This window comes from Cotesia typhae, unplaced genomic scaffold (genome assembly GCF_013202065.1).
Source record: "Cotesia typhae breed Kobodo isofemale line unplaced genomic scaffold, CoteBio_Ctyphae contig_27, whole genome shotgun sequence".
NCBI lineage: Eukaryota > Metazoa > Arthropoda > Insecta > Hymenoptera > Braconidae > Cotesia > Cotesia typhae.
This window is the reverse complement of record NW_027423733.1, coordinates 477995-493196: the sequence shown is the minus strand read 5'-3', so window position 1 is coordinate 493196 and position 15202 is coordinate 477995. Positions and strand designations below refer to the sequence as shown.

The 15202-nt window shown below is 32.1% G+C and overlaps 1 protein-coding gene across 8 annotated transcripts in view; it reads left to right on the top strand.

The window, feature by feature from the left end:
* Positions 1-15202, top strand: part of Lili (LMBR1-like protein lilipod) — a 184796-nt gene that overhangs the window by 9271 nt on the left and 160323 nt on the right. For 5 of the 8 annotated variants that reach the window (XM_074240327.1, XM_074240321.1, XM_074240326.1 and 2 more), the window contains exons 2-3: positions 4101-4209; positions 6757-6917. The exons of 1 other annotated variant lie outside the window; for it this stretch is intronic. The gene's annotated coding sequence lies outside the window, so the exon portion shown is untranslated. Of the gene's footprint in view, positions 1-4100; positions 4210-6376; positions 6616-6756; positions 6918-15202 lie in introns of those variants that run through there. 2 more of the 8 variants (XM_074240323.1, XM_074240322.1) reach the window with 2 other exon arrangements.

Sequence of the window (15202 nt, the reverse complement as noted above, 5' to 3'; positions counted from 1 at the left end):
CTATGGGCAAACACGTCTTAATTTACACTATTCACTTATTAACTATTAACAATATAAAATAAAGATTGAAAGTTTTTGAGTTCGTAACCGGAGTAACGACTCCGGCAAACAAAAATTCGCCGTTTAAAGTTCACAAAGAAAAATATAATTTGAGAGGGGACCAGGTCACCGGAACTGCGGGAATCTCGATTAACGTAAAGACGAATCGTGTCTCAAAGAATCACTATCATAGAACTCGGAACTACCGTTAAGGAAATCAAAATGAATAGTTCAGGAAAAGATGACTAATTAATTTCATAATTGAAGTCTGCCTATACGTGTCAGGGTATAGGACTCACCTGGGCTTTAAGGCAGAACTGTTACCTTGTAAATAAGCTGACAGATTATGGTGTTCGCGGTTTTTATCACCTCGGTCGCGACTTACAAGAGGGGCTACTAATTAAACAATTGGTTCTTTTGATGAGGTGACAATGCGCGGTAATGTGTATTCTTCAGCCACGAGTGAGTTGTCGCGCTGTCCTGGTTGCTGTTCCCTAAATATGCAAGCGCTGCACTTTTCGGCGGGAATGGGAGGCCCTGTATTATATACGGTATGCCGGATATAACAAAAAATATTTTTAATCGAAAAATTTACGGTTTTTTTTTTTTTTTTAATTATTCTATTTTTGATAAACTTTAAGAAAAAAATATCTAACAGCTTACAAAAAATTCAATCTTGTTGATTGTATACCCCGAAAACAATTACTTACTTTACTTTTACCTTGAATTTATCCTTTCAGATTAAATATTTGCTTCATGAAAATTTTCCTCCACAATCTTCGCAGTTTTCAATACCTATCATATCTGCGAAAATTGTCATAAAAAGTAACTATTAGTAAATAATAATAATTGTTACTATAATTTTGTCAGTTCTATCTATAATATTACCACTAAATATTTGAAATACTCAATATTACATCTCATTTTCTCTTTGTATCGCTTTTACGCTGTCCATTGAATTACTAGTTTCAGTCAGTTCATCATCTTGCAAACCATTATTTGAATCTTTTACATTCATTGTAATTATATTAACTTACTGTTTTGTAGTAACTCATACAAAGCATTCAATTTTATAAGTTTCACCACAATATTTTTTTTTGACTAAACTTAAAAATTTATCACTCCACAAATAGCACTTTTTTTATTTTTACATCAACAATAAGCAAATTAGAATCTTACATTAAGCCTAAATAAGTCTACAAGTGCACTATAGTATGCACTATAGTGGGCCAAAAGAGCGCTACTTTTTCGTAGGTTGACGGTGAGCCAACCAGGCTTCCGGAATAGTAAATACTTCCGCCAAACACGACCATTATATTTACATTAATAATACAAAATATTAAAAAATAATTTATGAAAAATTCCTTATTTAAGTCGTATTAATAGACTAACTCAAAACAAAACAGCATATTCATACGATTGATTGATAATTAAAAAAAAAAAAAAAGTGTTTAAAATTTTAATTTGATAAAAAAAAAATTAAAATAATTATAAACATTTTTGAAAAGTTAAATTGTCGAACAAATAAATAGTAGTTATTCGTACGATAATCGGATGATTAAAAAAAACAATTATCCGAAAATCGGATGATTAGACACTTTTTATTATTTTATCCGCAAAATACTATACATTAAAAGATTATTAGTCATTGCAGTAATTCATATATAATTATATATTATTTGCGTATAGTGACATTGATAGAGGATTTGTTTATATTTAATAAGCTTCATTAACTGTTAAAAAATGATCTCTTAATATCATAGTATTTAATAAATATTTATTAACAATCACATTATTTATTAAGTACGATTTATTAAATGTGGAATGTTAAGTTATTTATTGAGTAGAATTTTTTCACTGTTAATAAATATTTATTAATGGTTAATGAATATTTGTTAACTGTTAACAAATGTTTATTTAAAATAAAAAGTAAAAATAGCAATTTTGTTTTGACACTCTTCCTAACCCTACATAACTGGAATACATGACAATAATTCAATTCACTGAATAAATTAACTTATTTAATATTTTAAAATACAAAAGATATTGATGTGCTGTGACAGAATTTGGTATTTCACAATAAATGTTATTATAATGTAATATAATTGATGCAAACAATTTATGAAGATGATTTTTGTTTATAAGCAATAGGGTGTGTTAAAATGTAACTTCCGTGAGAAACGTTTTAAAATTAAAACTTTGAGTTCCGCTTTTCACAGCAGCTGTGTTTAGGCATTTTATGAGATATTTCGGGGTGAAAGGATTTATTTGATTTTCATAGAATTTTTAACAGGAGATTCAATTGGGCACTTCCGACCAAATTTTGAATTTTCAGCGAAAGTGCCCAAACTAAGCTTCTATTAAAAATTCTATGAAAATCAAATTTATCGTCTCACCCCAAAATATCTCAGGAAACGCCCAAACGCAGCCCCTGTTAAAAGCGGAATTAAAAACTTTAATTGTAAAAGATTTCTCACGGAAGTTACATTTTGGCACACCCTAATAAGCAATCTTCATCCCGGAGAAAAAGGTTTGGATCTGATCAGATATGGGATTGGAAACATAATCAGATCTAGTCATATCTGATCGGATCTGAACAGATATAACAATATCTGGGTTGAAAAATACATCAGACATAAAAAGATTTTATTATATCTGGCCAGATATAACTATATTTGTTAACTATTATTAAATACTTAAAAACTATTTTTTTTTTTGTTTATTTAACGTCGCATAAACTACTAACCTCATGAGCGACTAACTAGGGGGGGAACTTTTGAGATTGGAACTCGTTTTTACCTTTTTTGGGCTCAGCAGAATCATCCACTTAAATATTGAAAATATTCATTGGTGGACGCCGGACTCGAACCCGATCCAATGCATCTTGGAAAGTAAGGGCCGGATCCGATAGGTTACTGCGCGCCTTTAAACTATTTTACTAAATATACTTTTCTCCTAAATAAATATTTATTGAATGTTAAAAAATATTTATTAGAATTTAATAAATTAAATAATTGTCTTCGAATAAATTAATTTGTTTATAGTTAATAAATCTTTTTATCAGCGTCTATTGATAATTAATGATTTGCAAATTTAATAAAAAACTTTGTTCATTACGCATCGATCATGGACACGATTCACATTACTTGTATTTATTACAAACTCTATCTACTTACTCTTTAAGTAAGCCTCGTAGGTAAATAGGTAATGAATTCGTCTTTCAAGCATTGGGTTCCAGGTTCGGTTCCCACACGCGCTGATTTTTTTTTTTTTTTATGGAAATAATTCTATATAATTATATAGGGCCATTTTTCGTATATAATTATGTATGAGTACATATAATTATATGTAATCTTTTTTACCTGGTCAATTTAAAGATCTGACCAGATCTGTTTATATATGGCCAGATCTAATCCATTTTTCCCGGGATATCATATGACATATAAATAAGCGAAATAAATTCACTTAACGAAATAATTATTAACTGTTAATAATTATTTGTTAATTATGAATAAATACTTATCAACTATTAATAAACGTACTCTCCTCCCAAATAACTATTTGTTGAATGTTAAAAAATATGTAATGACATTTAATAAATTAAATAATTGTCTTCAAATAAGTTAAATTATTAGTAGTTAATAAATCCTTTTATCAGTGTGAGTTAACAATTTGATTACTATTTATTTCCTTATATTTGTAAATGAAAAATTTTTCGAAATAATTTATATCCAAGCTTGACATCAATTTTCACAGCAATCTTTCTAGCATTATCAAATAATTTACACTGAAAAAAAAACGTGATTAGGTTCTTGTATAGATTCTTCGCAAGAACAATGACTTGAATCTACAATTTTGAAAACGATGAAGGCTCTCTACTAAGGAAGCATGTCCACTCCTTAATCTATTTATAAACACAATAGTTTTTTTGTCTAAAATTGAAGTTTTGAAACCACGGTTGTGCGTTACCTGTATAGAACTTGGTGAAATAGTTTTTTCCTTTTTGTCTGCCAGTACTACAACACCATAGATCAAATTTACGTTCAGTTTTTTCTTTCCAGATGCTTTTAAAATCGGAGGCTGCGATTGAAGCTGGGTATCTATACTTCATTATGCTATCTTTGGCTAATTGATCAACTGTTTCATTAAAACCAATGCCTACGTGAGCAGGTATCCAGAACAATTTAACTTTTTTATTTGATATAGTTGGCTTTTGTCGCTCAGAATTATAATGATTTTTAAGAGCACATAACACATTCCTGGAGTCACTGAAAATGTAAAATTGAGACTCGATGCTATCGAATATAGTTTGAAGAGTAGTCGTGATGGCCATGATGACCATGAAAATAAATGCGTTATTTACTGTGCGAAACATACCTCCATCTCCAGTAGTTGTATTTAAATTTGCAACACCGACAAACTCTTTATCGCTCATTTTTGAGCCATCTGTAAACCAGGATATACCATTGTTCAGTTCATATTTGAAGATGGATAAAAATTGGCTATTAGGTTGAGCTATTTCCTGTAGAATCTGGCTTATACCATAACGGTTCACAAGCATAGCTGTAACACCAGGGTCTACCAGAAGAGGCTATATAGTGTTGTATGGATATTATATCTCCATAACCTATCAGCAGCAAGGGTTTCAAGTCTCATACAACCGTAGGGTTGTTTCTTCTTATGGTCAGTTTGTCAAGAACGGGTGATAGTGGATGATCAGAATTAGATTTAAGCCTAGTCAAATAATTCATGCATAGATATTGGAAGCGAAAGCTGATCGATGGCTCTTTGGCTTCAGCCAGCATTATATTGATTGGTGTCGATTTTCTGTAACTCATAGCTATCCTGATAGCCCTATTTTGAATAACTGTCATTTTCTTCAAGTTTTTAGTTGATAACGGATGAAGTAAGAAATCATCATACTCAATTCGAGATCTTATTAAAGCTTTATAAAGTCGTAGCATAATACTAGGATCAGCAGCTGACCAGGTAGTTCTTAGATAGTTTAAAAAAGCCATTTGTTTGATACACTTTTCTCTGATCGATTCTATTTGTCGATCCCAGGTAAGAAAATCATCAAAATATAAACTTAGAAGCTTGAAAATCGAGTTTGAGTTGATTGTTTCTCACCTAATCTTCAGAGACCATATTTTTGATGTTATTTTCTTGCTTTGACTGAAAACGCAAAGTTGATTTTTACCAGGAGATGGTTCTAATCTTCTGGAGTCCAAAAAGTTCATCATATCGATCATGATGTTCTCTAGATTTTTAAATACTCGTTCAGGCTTTTTAGAAATTGCATAGTAGGTCATATCATCTGCAAATTCCATGAATTGACATCTTTCTAACGGAATATATTCTTATGGAGACGTATATAATGAGTAAAGAATTGAGCTTAGAATTCCTCCTTGGGCAAGTCCCTTGAAAACTGTTTTTTTTTTTTCATCAATTTCTTCGTACCTAAATGTCAAGTGCTTACGTCTAACTAGATTGTGTACAATCCTGAGATATAACTCTGGAACTCCTATATCCTTTAAACTTTCAATTAGAACCCCTGGTAAAATGCTGTCGTATGCGCCTTTAATATCAATGGATATTATCCATTGGATAAGCTTGCTAAAATTTCATCGTCGTCAAAAACATTCAGTATTTCAGCGGTAAGTAAGGTTAAATTGTTAATACACGATCTTCTTCGCCTGAAGCCAAATTGCTTATTTGGTAGCTTTTTATTGTACTCCAGTCACTAGCATAGTCTCATGCTTAACATTCTTTCCAAGGTTTTTAAGATGCAGGATGCCAAAGAAATCGGACGAACTATGTTGAAGTCGCCCTTAGGTATAAAAAAAACCGTATATTCTCTCCATTCGCTGGGAAATGATCCAGTAAGATAAATCTCGATGTACAAGTTTAGCAGCAGCTCTCGTAACTTTTGTGGAAACTATTTAAGGATTTGATAGTCTATTCCATCACATCCCGGACTGATTTTGGGATTGCATTTATCCAATGCGATGTCTAATTCTGTTATTAGAAAGAGTTCTTCGAGGAACTTGTCTCCATCCTCGTTGAAAATCTGGTTCGTTTTGCGGTACCCAGGATGGACATAACTGTTCAATAGCTTGCTTAACATTTTCTATTCTTTCTTCTGAGTATTCATTGACTAAATAAGATGTATTCCATCTGTTCTTAAAGCTTTTTAATTTTTGCAAAATATAAGATGGATTGGTATATTTGGTCAGTGTATCGCAGAAATTTTAAAAATTTTCTCTCTTTATTTTATTTAAACCAGACTTCGCGTTATGTTCAGCTTATAACGGAGTACACGGGGCCTTCCTTATCCGAAGAAGGTCTCCGATCCGAGCTAGCTAGTTATCGGCCGTTTCCCCAGAGCGCTATGCTCTGAAGTATTCGCGCCAGTAGGTGTAAGTTAGTAAGTAAGTCCCCGAGGTGGAAGCGCCGACGCCGAGAGAGAGAGAGAGTGGGGAAGACAGAGTGAAGAAAGAAACGAACCAACAAAATTTGGTAAATTTATTGTGACTGAACTGTCGAAACCAACACCTCGTAAAAAGTTTGAACCAGGTAATCATTTTTAATCCTTTCGCTCTAAGTGGAACGAGGTAATGAAAACTTAACAAATTTAATACTTGCTAGGCCAACATACCAGTTCGTTTAGATTTGATTTATATCGTAACAAATTCTAATGCCAACTTGTTGTTACAGGAAAGAAAAATCTGAGGAGAACGGGACGCGACGTGGTAATCTCGAACTTTGCCGCCAATTTGAGAACCTCACCGAGGAGATTTGTACGCAGAAATTCCAACAAGGAGTTGCAACGACGAAGAATTGCTGATAAAAACTAAGAAAAAGAAAATTAACTTCAGGTATAAAAATCATGTCTGATTAATTTCTCGGGTTCGCGGCGTCAGCCAAGCCTTATGTCGGCTGAAGGTCATCGCCATTTCGCGTTTGGTCACAATCGCGAGTTTTTACGAATTAGAGTCAAATTTAGAATTAAAATTAGAAAATTTATAAAACAGTTAATTAATAATTCCAGGACCTATTTCGGGTTATTAATTAATTTGTTTAAGAAAAATGATTTGTCCTAGTCAGGTTACCTATTTGACACAGGCCTATCTGGGTTAATACTAGGAACATATTTCGGGTTATTAATTTCAGATCCTTATGTCGTGTGTAAAATAATAATTATCAATAATCGCGTAATTAATGATTTGGCTTAAGCCCGGAAAATTTGGAATTTAGTAAACCGAAATTTAAATTATTTACGACAAAAATTTAATCAACACCAAAATTAATTCATTAAAATCTCTCAGAAAAAAGTTTCAGTGAAATCATCAGAATTAAAGTTTAATTAAAATCAGGAAATAGTTCAATAATTAATTTAGAATAAATTTGAATTGTGAAAATAGAACACTAGTAAAAATTATAGGATCAGATAATAATTGTTAAAATGGTTGTTTCAATTAATTAATTAAGAGCAAAAAATAAAATATTTGTAATTTTCGTTCAAAAGAAAAATCATCAAAAGTTGTGCGACAAGGACGCAAGACCGAGAGAGATAGTCGGCCATTTTGTCCCGTGCTAAAACTCTGAGTAGAGGACACTCAAGGTTGAAACTAAAATGTTAGTTCAATTTTAAAATACAATAAAATCTCTCGGCTTTCTATGAAATAACTTTTGTCATTATTTCACCTTTACAAGGAAAATAAAATTTGGTTAAATTTTACAGTTTTTAAAATGGATTGAATAAAATAGTTTGGATTAAACGAAAATAATTTAGACAATAATTAAGATTACTCAAAGATCGAAATTAAATTAACTTGGACTAAAATTAATGGATTAAAATTAATTTAGTAAATTCTCGGATTCGACAAAATAGGATTAATTCAAGATACAAAGAACTCTTGTATAAAATAATTATTGTTGTAATATTCAGAACACGGCATGAATTTAGTAATTAGGAAAATTATAATTAGAAAATAGGAAAAATGATAATTAGGAATTAAGAAACGACAATTAAGAAATAAGAAATGAATTATTTTATTAAAGAGAAATTATTTATTGTATTTTGTAATTAAGGAATTTATAATTAGTGTGGTTGTGTGTGAGTAAATATTCTGCCTCGGTTTCATGGTATACTCCTCTGGCTTCGGGATAGATCTCTTAGAGTAACGTGAGGGTTCGTGGGACAGCCTGCGCTGTGTGGACAGCGTGTATAGTAACGTGAGGGTCCAGCACAGTGACGTGAGGGTCCGTGGGACAGCGCGACGTAGATAGAGTAGTTTACGACAACTGCTACGGTAATTCCATTGAAGAACCCGAATTTGATTGGGATCTTTCTCCATGATTCATTGAATTTAAGTTAATTTGAGGTAGGAATGTGGTTTTGCCACATGTGTAATTCCATTGTCTTCCCAATTCTTGGCCAAAATTTTTCTGGATCTAGTATTAATGTGATTAATTCAGTGAATTGCTTATTGGCTTTTTGGGTAGCCTCATCAGTAAAATTCGATTTAAAGAGTTTAAGATTTTTAAGACTGATCTTGATAGACTCAGGATTAGGATTACTTAGTAATAGCGGTTTAAAAGGAACCTGCTGTCTGTAAGAGACTGGTGAACTGGACTGCGTAGAAAGTGTAGAGTGAGGCAAATTAGGGAAATTAGCCTTACTGAAGAAAGGTACTGGTGTTGATGATTTATCTTTCTTCTCAAAAACCTATGCTTGAATAAAAGATAAATTGTCGTACGCTATTATAAGGCTGATTTCTTTAGCTTTAATGATAGCAGAACATGTTTTATCTGTCGACCGATGAGCTTGTCCACAACTAATACAGTTCAGAACTGATGTGCAGTTAATTTTTACTTGATGCTTGGTTGTGAACATGTCAAACATCTTTCTATCTCTTTACAAAATTTGTTGACGTGAACCATCTTTTCGCATTTATAGCAATATCCGATTGCAGTTATGTACGATGTTACTTTAAGATTTGTTCTGAATATAATAATAGATTTTGGCAGTACTGTACCTCTAATTGTGAAATACATGGATTCTGTGTCAACTCGCGTTGGTCCACTCTCAGTGGTCACTCTTTTTCGAAATCTATAGCAATCAGTTATGTGTAAGTCAGGATTGTAAGGAGAATTAGCAGCGTTAATAAATTCTTCTTTTGATACATCTGTCAGAATGCCTTTTACTACGCATTTTCTGAATAATTTTTCTCTTGGTATAAATGCTTCATAACCTTGATTGTTGATAAAAGTATTGTTGACAATTTTATTGGCCTCATCACTTTTATCAAATGTTAGGATCAAGCATAGGCTCATTAATCATTTAATAGAACTCCAATTAATAGAGTTCTGTTAGTTCACTCAATTAAAATATTTCGATAAGCTCAAAAAAATATTCATTTTAATTGGAGATAGGCAATAAAGTATAAATCAAATAATTAAATTTTTATTAATTAATTTATAAAACCGCATTGTGCACTCTAGTGCAGTAATTGAAAAACTACCTTTATACACAATAACTTTATGGTAAATTATATGTATCTTGCCGCTCACATTGATTATAAAATACTCGTTAAATAATTCGATACAAATGAAAGATTTAATTTATAATGTATATCATGAAATGAAACTGATTTGATTATAAATAATTTTAATTTAATTATCAATTTAGGGCACAATGCCTATCGATGAGGAAATACAAAAGCAAAAATGAACTCCACTCGTCATTTTTAGTTACATTAAATTTATAATTATTAGTTAAATTATTATTTTTATTATTATAGTTATTAATTATTACTACCCGTGGGAAAATATTCTGATCAGACTCGAATGAGCCATACAAAAATTTTTTATATTTTCATATCTGGCTTGACATGATCTGATGTGTCTATATATAATTTTTTATACGTCCTATGTAATTATATATAAATCGATTATATTTATAGATCAATATAAATATAAATCTATATAATTTCTTTACTCTGGGGGGTATTTTGTAATTACTATAAAATATTCTCTTTTTCTATCTGACGTTGTTTAATTGATTATACTGATGTATAATTGATCCGCCGACAATTTTTCCTCACGACAATTGATCCCGCTAGAGGCGCAAATGTATATATTTATGTATAATCATTGCTATTTTAGCAATCGAATAAATACACATAAAAACCATGTTAAAAAGGCACAACAGGGTAAGTAGCTTATAAGTTGGTCTAATTTTGAATAAATACACACATAAAACCATATTAAAAGGGCACAACAGGGTAAGTAGCTTATAAGTTGGTCTATTTTTGAATAAATATACACAAAGCCATGTTAAAAAGGCGTAACACGATTATCCGCGTTTGTGCAGGTCTAATTTCGAATAAATGCACATAAAAATCATGTTTAAAAGGCGCAACATGATTATCCGCGTTTGTGTTGGTCTAATTCCGAATAAGTACTCAAAAACCATGTTAAAAGGGTGCTACACGGAAACAAGCTTATGTGTTTTGGATTAATTGTCGTGAGGATCATATGTCTTCAGATCAAATGTCATTCGGATTTAATGTCGTAAAGATCTAATGTCGTCGGATCTATTGTCGCGGATCAATTGTCTTCGGATCTCCGGTCACGTAACCACAATTTTGCCTTCAACGAATCTTGAAGGTCTAGAATTATAGCTTTTTGATGACATTAATCCATTGCCTAGCTGTTCAACGCAAGAGTGCTTGCTTCCTGTACACCTTCAACAGCCTGCCGCGGGAGCCCAATTCTCTTCCTCGCCTACAAATGTGCCAATGATTAATGTATGCTGTTTTAATGCTTAATCCCTGGCTTCTACGACGCACATTGACGAATTTTGTAAATTTTTTAGTACTAACTGTTACAGTGTAATTGCAGTTACTGTGTCATGACTAAATGACTCTATTATTGATGCTCAAGTTCGTTTACCAGCATATATCGTGCTGCGTGTTGATCGTCATGGTCGTGTTGGTCGCGGAGTGGCATTGTATGTTCGTGAGGGATTGTTTTCCAAGATAATCGCCACTTCATCATCAACACCTATTGATGGAGGCCCAGAGTTTTTATTATCTGAAGTATGGAGTATGTCAAACTCTAAGATATTGTTTGCTGTTGTTTATAGGCTACCAAAAACTGACTTGATAGAAATATTCCAGGATGAGCTTTTTAAGCATGTCAAGAAATACAAGTTTGTTTGTGTTATGGGTGATCTAAATACTAATCTCTTAGTGCATTCAACGGAGTCAACTAGTCTACGGGAATTTTTATTAGCGCTAGGATTGATGTTGGTGCCTATGTACCCAACGCATCATACCAAAACTTTAAATATATGGATTGATATATGTGCAGTTAGTGATCGTTCGTTGGTCTCAGCATGGGGGCAGTTATCGCAGCCGTTTCTTTCGGGTCATGATTTGATTTATATAACTATTGATGATGAAGCACTACTTTGTAAGAAAAAAGACGTTGTTTTTAAATCTCTCAAAGATATTAATTCCGGTGCTGTTGAAAATTTTATTTCGTGCTACGACTTTTCTGATTGCGATAATGCTTTGGAGGTTGATGATAGGTTGACTGCTTTCAACTCACTATTTAGTGATTTGCTAGACGCGGTTGCACCAATCAAGACTATATCTGTTAAACGACCGCCTGTGCCATGGTTGACTGCAGAACTTCGTGCATTGAAAAGGAAATGAGATGTTTGTTATCGTGCGGCTAGGCATAATAATTCGGCCATACTGTTTGACCAATATGTCAGTCTTAATCGTGAGTTCAAGATTCGTCTTTCTGTTGCTTAAGACGCTTACATGGAGTCTGAATTTACACTTTCTGGTGGTACAAGAACTTTTTGGAGAGAGTTTGATAGCCTAGGTATCACAAGAAACGGAGCACATACTCAGCAAGTGTCTGCATTGGACACTATGGTATTAAATAATTATTTTGTGGCAATATCTGGTGGTGAGCCACTGCCTACTTTTGATAAGTGTATTGCTGGTGCTAAATTTAGAGACAATGAAGCTCAATTTAATCTCAATAAGACTGACTTAGTAAGTGTAGAAGAAGCTATGAGCCGTATTACGACTGGTACGAGAGGAGTGGATGGAGCATCAATTTGAGTATAAAGTGTACGATGTACTTTTGCCTATCATTCTAGTGTTTTAAATGATTCTATTACCAGTGGTGTTTTTCCAGAGTTATGGAAATGTTCTCTAGTAAGGCCTTTACCTAAAATTAGCCACCCATCGTCGCCATCGGATTACCGTCCTACACGGAAAGAAAACTGTATGAAAAATTACGGTGAAAACATCGTAATTTTTAGTATAGAATATTGTAGTGCCGGACCTAAACTCGAACATCGTAATTTTTACGATGCAGCATCGTAAATTTCTATCACTCAAATTAAAAAGAAGCTTAGATCACCGAAAAAAAATAATTCTGCATCACCGAGGAATCGAACCCAGAGTCCCCTCCGCCACTAGTCCAAGGTTTATTCCCTAACGCTATCGGAGAGAATATCTAAACTTACTGTTCAGTCACATAATAAGACCCTCCATACAGTAGTTGGTCATCTTTTGGTGGTGGCGCCGCAAACTACTGGACTCTGTCTTTCTTTTATTAACACACTAGCCGTTTCCCGCCCGCTCCGCTGGGCGAATATTAACCCTTCGAGTGCACACTGGGTCATTTTGACCTGTATTATTTTCAATGGTTGGAGGGGGAAGTGTGCACTCGTAGGGTTAAAAAATTCTTTTAAAATCTTGCTTTGAAACTTGTCTCAAATATTCATCTATTTGCATCTCCAAATTTAAAATACGCTGGTCGAATTAAATAATTCGGATTTAGATTAGGTTATTTACTTCATATCTAAGTTACTTATATACTTTTTTATTTATTTTATTTTTTATTATATAGGTTATTTTTTTTATGTAGGTTATTTTTTTCGTATTTATTTAACTTTTAAAAGTTAATTTTTATTTTACATTGCTTATTATCTTATATCATTAACATAAATAAAATGATGCAAGAAACGGAGACAGAAAAGTTAGAAGCGGATTCAATAATTAATAATCAATAGAAAAAAAAATTAATCGACATCCATTTCATCTTCAATTATTCGTCTTTCCAAAGTTCCCCTTTCCAAGTCGAAAAATATCGGGGTCACGACGACGCAATCGAATGCATAGCTTTTAAAAATAAAGGGTGAATAAAAAGCACCTACATCGAATGCGTGACCGTAAATGCAGACTGCTCTAACCCTTAGCACCTGAAAAAAGTATAGATAAAATAATTATTTTTAAAATAATTAATTTATCAAAAATACTCTTTAAGGAAGCTTACCTGGTTTAATTCCACCCCGCAATTAAACTCATGGTCATTATCGAGTACTAAGATCAGGTGAAAACCCGACTCGGAACGCACCCCGAAAGAAAAATAATCTTGAAATAAATAATTACGATATCCGAAAAATTCAACGACATATCCAGTAAGCCTGAAAAAGAAATAAATAATTATAAAACACAATGAGGGATTTAAAATAAATAAAAAAAAAATTACTCATAAAGGCGTCCTTGCCGGAAAAATGGTGGCTCTTCAAAATTCATTTTGTGTTTCTTCAGCAAAAGTTTTCTTCATTCATATATCTTAATGACAAATAATAACGATCTTAGTAACACTTTCAATTTTTATTTTATTTTTATTTATTTATTAACTTCACGTTTATATACAAAACAAATATTTATAACTTTGAAATTAGAGATTAACATGAGTGAATTCTTCTTTATCAATGAACGGATCTTATAAATATTTTTTTTTATAATGGCTGAAATATTAAAAATATGAAAAAATTATAAGAGACCTTTTTGATAGAAAATTAAATTTCATACAAAAAAAACCTTAATTTTACTCGATCTAGTAGTTTTACCCGCCAAAATTTAAATTTAAAATTGAAATTCTGTTATAGAAATAATTTTTATAATTTTCAGACGTTTTAAGTACTTATTGTGGCTAAAGTAATGAAAATACGATAAAATCATAAAAGACATTTTTTATAGAGAAATAAATTTTCTAAAAAAAAGGTTTTTATAATTATAATCTTTAAGCCAAAATTTTGAAAATAAAGACAAAAATTTTGGCTGTCTTGTATAATTACTAATATTTTGGTGTATTTCTGTAACTTTTACATAAAAATTTTAACACCAAATCCAAAAATTTTCTTACAGTATAGAGTAACCGAAGTGGTAGATCCATTTGTTGTACAGATTAACCGATTTCTTAATACATTCACGGGACTGAGAAGACTTATGAAAATAATATTAAGAGTGATATTATTCATATCCATTGCTCCATGATTTTTTTAAAGTTAAAGGGTGGCCGTAAGAATAGTTCCATAGGTTATACGGAGTTGCCAATTTTTTAATACATCTATGGAGCTGGAAAAACTTGATAAAAAAAAATTTGGAAAACGGTTGACCCTTAAGGCCATCTTTGCAACTTCCCGCTCATCTCATGCATAAGCGTTCAAAATTGCACTGATTACGTTTTTGAGATCTTCGATTTTCTTAGCGGGAAGTTAAAAAGTCAGCTTACTAATACTGATAGTCATTGCTCCATGACTTTTTTACTGTTAAAGGGTGGCTGTAGGGGTTGATTAGAGTTTGTACGGAGTTGTCGATTTTTCTATTACATTCATAGGACTGGACTAAGAACATAATAGTCATCGTCATAATATTTATTTAATATGATCTTTTAATTTCTTAGTTGGAGAGTTGTTAATAAGAGTGGTTTTCATTTTTATCAAGAATTGGTACAGTTCTTAGGGAAATTATTAACCATAAATCATGGTATTTCTTTCTCTTAATACTGAGTCTTCTGATTCGATGCTTTGGGAAATTATAAAAAACAGTTTGTTTCTAAAAATAAAGTTAGAAAATTAAGGATATAAATAAACAAACTTAATTTTTTTTAATATATATTTATTTTGCGGCTGTGGACCGTCTTGTGCTTTATTGTACCGTATCTACCCTGTGCGCCTAACAATGTCGTACAGTGACATGAGAAAACCACAGAAAAAACTCATGCCAGTACAATCGGCAATCGGAAAGATCCATTGATCCTTAAAATTTTTAATTCGAAA